This window comes from Lissotriton vulgaris, chromosome 2_1 (assembly GCF_964263255.1).
Source record: "Lissotriton vulgaris chromosome 2_1, aLisVul1.2, whole genome shotgun sequence".
Classification (NCBI taxonomy): domain Eukaryota; kingdom Metazoa; phylum Chordata; class Amphibia; order Caudata; family Salamandridae; genus Lissotriton; species Lissotriton vulgaris.
Genome location: NC_141687.1, coordinates 234,342,850 through 234,348,849, shown reverse-complemented (window position 1 = coordinate 234,348,849; position 6,000 = coordinate 234,342,850).

Genomic DNA, 6,000 nt, shown 5'->3' with positions numbered 1-6,000 from the left:
ACCACTCTATTTAAATTCCATATGTGATGGTCTTGTGTATGAACAGCATTGTTAAAATTTTTAATTACTTTGATTGGCTTCATGAACTTTGTTTCTGAACTACCCTCCATGCCAGGACGTCTGATCATAACCACATCACCAACACACACAACTGTGTTCCTGACACTTTTTTAACATCACAATATGCCTTTCTGCGTTCAGCTTTGTCCTCCTCTTTCTTCATAACTTCATCTTGGTTGCATACACATTCTTTACCCTTCAACACTTCATACTTATTAGCCCAGAAAGGTTCAACAGGCGTGTTAGGAATTCTCCCACGAAATAGCAAAAATGGAGTCTTCCCTGTTGTAGTGTGAGGTGTATATGGATACTCTTCCACTTTGGCCAATACATTTTTTTTCCAATCTGATGACATGTTCTTAGCTAAACTAATTGTGTCTTTAATCACTTTGCTAAATCTCTCGACCATACCATTGGCCTCTGGGTGGTAAAGAGAACAAGTCTTATGAGTAATACCTCTACAAGATAAATAATGTTCCATTTCCTTAGAAACAAATTGAACACCGTTGTCAGATAAAATTGTTCCAGGAAAACCTTCTTTAGAAAATAACTCATTTAAACATTGAATGATTTTGCTAGAATCTATCCCTGACAAAAAACACTTCTGGCCATCTTGAATACATATCAATGACCACCAATACAAACACCTGAGAATCTCTATGTTGTATCGGACCCACTAAATCCAGAGCAATGTTCTACCATGGACCATTAGGTCTTCTTCTTAGAATCATAGGTTGCGTATGCGTACTATAAGACTTGTCACTAACATTGCAATGAGTACAATCTCTAATTACCCTTTCAACCATTTTATCCATGCCTGGCCACCAATATGACATGCGAAGCCTCTCCTTACTTTTAGATAAGCCTGAATGAGCAACATGCACCAAATCTATCAATTCTTTCCTGAGACTTAATGGAGGAATCAACCTTGTCCCACGAAACAACAAATCATTATCAACAGATAATTCACTGTGTACCGCCCAAAAAGGCTTAGTCAAAGCAGAACCTTCTTTACTTTTTTCCAACCATTTCTCATTAAAGACATAACTTCACGTAATGTATCATCATTTTCCAATTCTCCTGACCATTTTTTCCCAGATAGAAAACCATAGTCAACAGTACAGTTCTATATTACAAACCTTAAAGATACAGTGCTAGATATCACAGTGTGTTTCCAATATTGTTATTATGGAGGCGACTCTTGGTCTCCCATTGCACTGATCTTTGTGGATTTTTCAGGGGGAAAAACAAATTATTAGTATTGCTGCATGTGTGACATTCACAAAATCATAAAGGAAGATATAAATGTGTGCTCTACACCTTGGGATGTCCATGTAATTAACGTATGTGTGAAGTACAACCTGTGAATAAAAATAAATTACGTTTTTGAAGCATACTTAAGCCATCAAAAATAAACATAGAAACTATCCAATGGCAAGACAGTTGGTAAAAAATCATAAAAGTGACTTGCTAATGCTAACATTTTGTGTAATTCATATAGTGTAGAAAACCAAAAGAGTAATAGAAAAAAGGCAAGATGGCGCCTGCATGTCAGGCGTGTTTGTGAGAGCTCCGTTTGGGCGTCCTGACAAGTCGTACCTGAGCTTTGGCGGCGGCGTTTCTGGAGGCTGCTGAGAATGCTGACCGCCAGTGTTCCGCTGCTGTTTATTCCCGGGCTTTGTTATAATACACAGCCGTGTGGAAGAAGCCCTTGAGAGCTGGAGCTGCAGCATTTCTGGAGCAATTTGGCCGTAATCCTCTGCCCGGTTGGTTGGTGGCGCCCGGGACGGGCGTGATGCTGCAGTGGCACCTGGGGAAAACCTGAGGAAAACCACACGCTGATTTTCGGTGCAGCAGAGGGCTGCTGCCCTGGGAGGCGCCTGCTGTGCCGGGACGGGCGTGGATGCTGCAGCGGCACCTGGGGAAAACCACACGCTGATTTTTGGTGCAGCAGAGGGCTGAACGAACACCACGGTACAGAGACTTTCCAGGGAAAAAACAAAACGCTGAATAACAACTGCCGAGTAAGATTTATTCATAAACTCTGACACTGAAAACAAAAGTAGATCTAATTTAGTGGAGACAAAACGCCTGTATAGTATTTTTCTTTAAAAAAAAAAAACGGACTCTGAAGGGGCTAAAAGGATTTAAGGAAGCCTCAGAAGGACCTAGGCTCAGAGAGACTTGATAAGTGGCAGATAAATGGTAGAAGCTGTGGAAAAGTGGTTTCTTTGTAGTTTTTGGTATAAACAATATAACATTAGGATTTTTCAATATGCCCCCAAAAACTGCACGTGGTGGGAAAACTAGACCCAGTGGTGACAATCTGATCGGGACTCGTGCTGCACTTGCGGCAAAATCAAGACAAGATAATAGCAACAACGACCCGGATAACACCCAACTGTGCACCCCAAAAATTCCACAAATGTTTTCCAAGGGAAAAGTAACAACAATAATTAATACTGACCCTCAGAATGATGGAGGAGGTCAGGGAAAGGGCGGTGTATCTTCGGTTAACGATCAAGATGAGACGCTAGTAGCTGCACTTGAGCAGTTGATTGTTTCTCCAACAACCCCTTTGGCTATTCCATCCACATGTGCCTCTTCGTCTGACCCCCTCGTATTATCAGAAATACAAAATGATGCTGCTCTTAATGGTAATGATGAAGGGGCCGTGGAATTGGATCCACCCCGACTTGAAGGGGTAGAAGGCGAAGGCGATGGTGACCCCACTGGCAGCAAAGATAGCGAATTTTATTCAGAACACTCAGAGGGGTCCGATCTGGAAGAGGATCTGGAGGAGGAGATTGAAAATATGAGTAAGGAGAACACAAGCAAGGAAGCACATGCTAGTGCTACAGATGAAATGCGAACAACTAGATCTTGGAGCGAGGAAACCTCAGAAGGAGATCCAACCATCATAGACCAAGAAATAGAGCTGGATCTAACAGACTCTATTCAACAAACCAGCTCTAGCCCGGGACCTCCTAATCAAATGCCTATTGATATTATACTGAAAGCTATTTCGGAGCAACGACTAGAGACAAAAGCCGAGCACATGAAAACGCATAATGCGTGCAAAAAACTGCAGAACACGGTGCGACGCTTAGTCAAATCATGTAATGATTTTACAGATAGGATGGCAGAAGCGGAAGGACGTATATCCTCATTAGAGGATCAAGTAACACACATCAAAACTAGTCTTGATGACTCAAAAGGGCTGAAAGAAGACGTGAACTCTAAACTTGTTGATTTAGAGAATAGACTCCGTCGTAACAACCTACGAGTTTTGGGTGTTCCAGAAGGAAGTGAGGGGCATGATGTACGACAGTTTGTTGTTGAACTTTTTGAAGAAGCCTTCCCCGATGTCATAGAGTGGGATTGGTCTATGGAGATCCAGAGGGCACATCGCTTCCCTTTTCGCAAACAAACGGCACGGAACACCCAAACACGGCAATACCCTCGAGCCATCTTGATATCCTTGAATAACTTTTTGGCAAGACAGAAACTGTATGATCTGGCAAGGCCGGATAAGAAGCGCTCTGGGAAGGGTATAGAATTTTTTGTACGCCCTGATTATTGCCATTCTACTGTAGAAAATCGTTGGAGAATGCGCCAGATGATCGAACCATTTCAGAAAAAAGGTGCACAAGCTTTTTTGCTACAACCATCCACACTAAAGATTGTGTATAAGGGTCAAAATAGATTTTTTACCGCTGAAGCTCTAGCAAAGGCATATCTGAATTCATTAGAGTGAGAAGTTAGACTTGAAGATTAACAATCAAGTGTATAGTATGGTATAAACTCACTCTATCTAATGTTTGGACTTTTGGTCACGCCCAAGCATCTGTGGTGCTCTCACATACATCACCGGGGCAATAGGCCCCTTTGCCTTAATGTTGGGGAAGGGTCACGGGGGGGGTAGCGGTGCTGGGGGTGGGGTCTGGGTGGGGTGGGGTGTTCACGGGGGGTGTGCTCGGGGTGAAAAAGGGGGAAAAATTCAGTCAAAGTCATGAAATATCATGTTGAAATGATTAGTTTTTTTGATGTTGTTGGAATAGTACAATGGTATAATTTAATCTCTGCAATGAACTTTTATTTACTTCATGGCAAACTTCATGGCAAACTCTAATTTTTGAATATGTTCTTTTGGTCTCAATAATGTGCAAAAGCGTAAACGCGTGATGCATGAAATTCGGTTAATACAACCTGATATAATATGTATTCAAGAGACGCATATACCATGGGTGAAAAGACAAGTATTAACTGATCTTGGATTTATAGTGTTGGCTGCTTCACAACAATCTACTACGAACAGAGGGGTGGCTATCTTGGGTCGACGATCTGTAATTACGACGGGGAAGGTTAAAGTAGATAGTGTAGGACGTTGGGCAATTGTGGAATGTGTCATCGGCAATGTTGTGACTACGATTTGTACAGTATATGGATCCAATGTGGATGACACTGCAGTTATAGAATATTTAAATGTAGAACTAGCCCTATGGAGTACTCCACTATTTGTGCTGGGTGATTTCAATATTCATGGGGAACTGAATACATGGGATCCAAAATTTACTAGATATATAGGTAGGAAGCCCAAGGTTTTTAAGGCACTACGTCAACTATTATCCCAACATGGGTTGATTGATGGATGGCCTGTGACTCATCTGAAAGACCCTGGATATACTTATTTTTCTTCACCACACAAGAAATTTGTCCGAATAGATTATATTTTCATACCTAGATATATGGCACAAGGATCCAACATGTTTGTTAAACCACGTATCACTTCAGATCATGCTCCAATTGTTATGGAGCTACCTATATCTAATACTCATAGAACACAAAGAGCCTTCACTTTTAATAGGAAACTCTTATTAGATGAAACATATGTGAACCAAATTATGGGCTGGGCCCAGCAATTTCTCGATCATAATAGAGCTTCTACATCTTCTGCAATGGTATGGGATTGTTTTAAGGCAGGGTTACGTGGTGAAACCTCTAGTTATAGTTGGAGTATACAAAAGAAAAGGAAAAATATAATGATAGAATTAATACGAGATTTAGCCAACGCAGAGCATGATTTAATCCGTGATATTAGACTACAACGTAACAGTGAAACATCACAAAATGAAGTCGCGAAACATAAAGCTAAGATAAACGGGATTTGGAGTCAGGATATAGCACAACAATATAAGGCGTTTCGCACAGAGAGATATGAATATGGGGAACATGTGGGTAGATGTTTAGCACAGAGAATGCGCGGGAGACAGACTATGCAGCGTATAAATTCTATAGAAAATAATCAGGGAATTCGTATAGAATCACCAGAGGGGATATTGCAGGTGTTTTATGAATACTATACAAATCTTTATACCCAAGAAGACTCCTCCTCTGACTTACTTAACCAATACATAGATAAATTGGAATTGCCCCATTTAGATTTGGCACAGCAGGAACAATTAGAGCTTCCTATAACAATTGAAATACTTGAGACCTCGCTGAAAGAACTAGCCCTCGGGAAGGCCTGTGGCCCTGATAAACTTCCATTAGAAATTTATAAATTTTATTTCCTATAATTAAAACAGACATGCTTGCAACGTTTTTAGAAGCTCAAAAGGGCCATCCGCCACCATCATGGGAAGATGCTAGCATAGTTATATTTCATAAAAAAGATAAACCTTCGCATTTACCTGGGTCGTACCGTCCCATCTCCCTCATAAATGCGGACGCAAAACTATATTCTAAAATCTTCGCCAATCGATTGAGTCAAATTGTTCCAACCTTAGTTTCTCAACAACAACATGGCTTTCTTCCAGAACGAGGCACTATCAACCATGTACATCGGGTTATTGCAACACTAGACTATGCTACTACACTACATAAAGACGTTGGATTGGTGTTTTTAGATGCTGAAAAAGCATTCGCGTCTCATGGGCA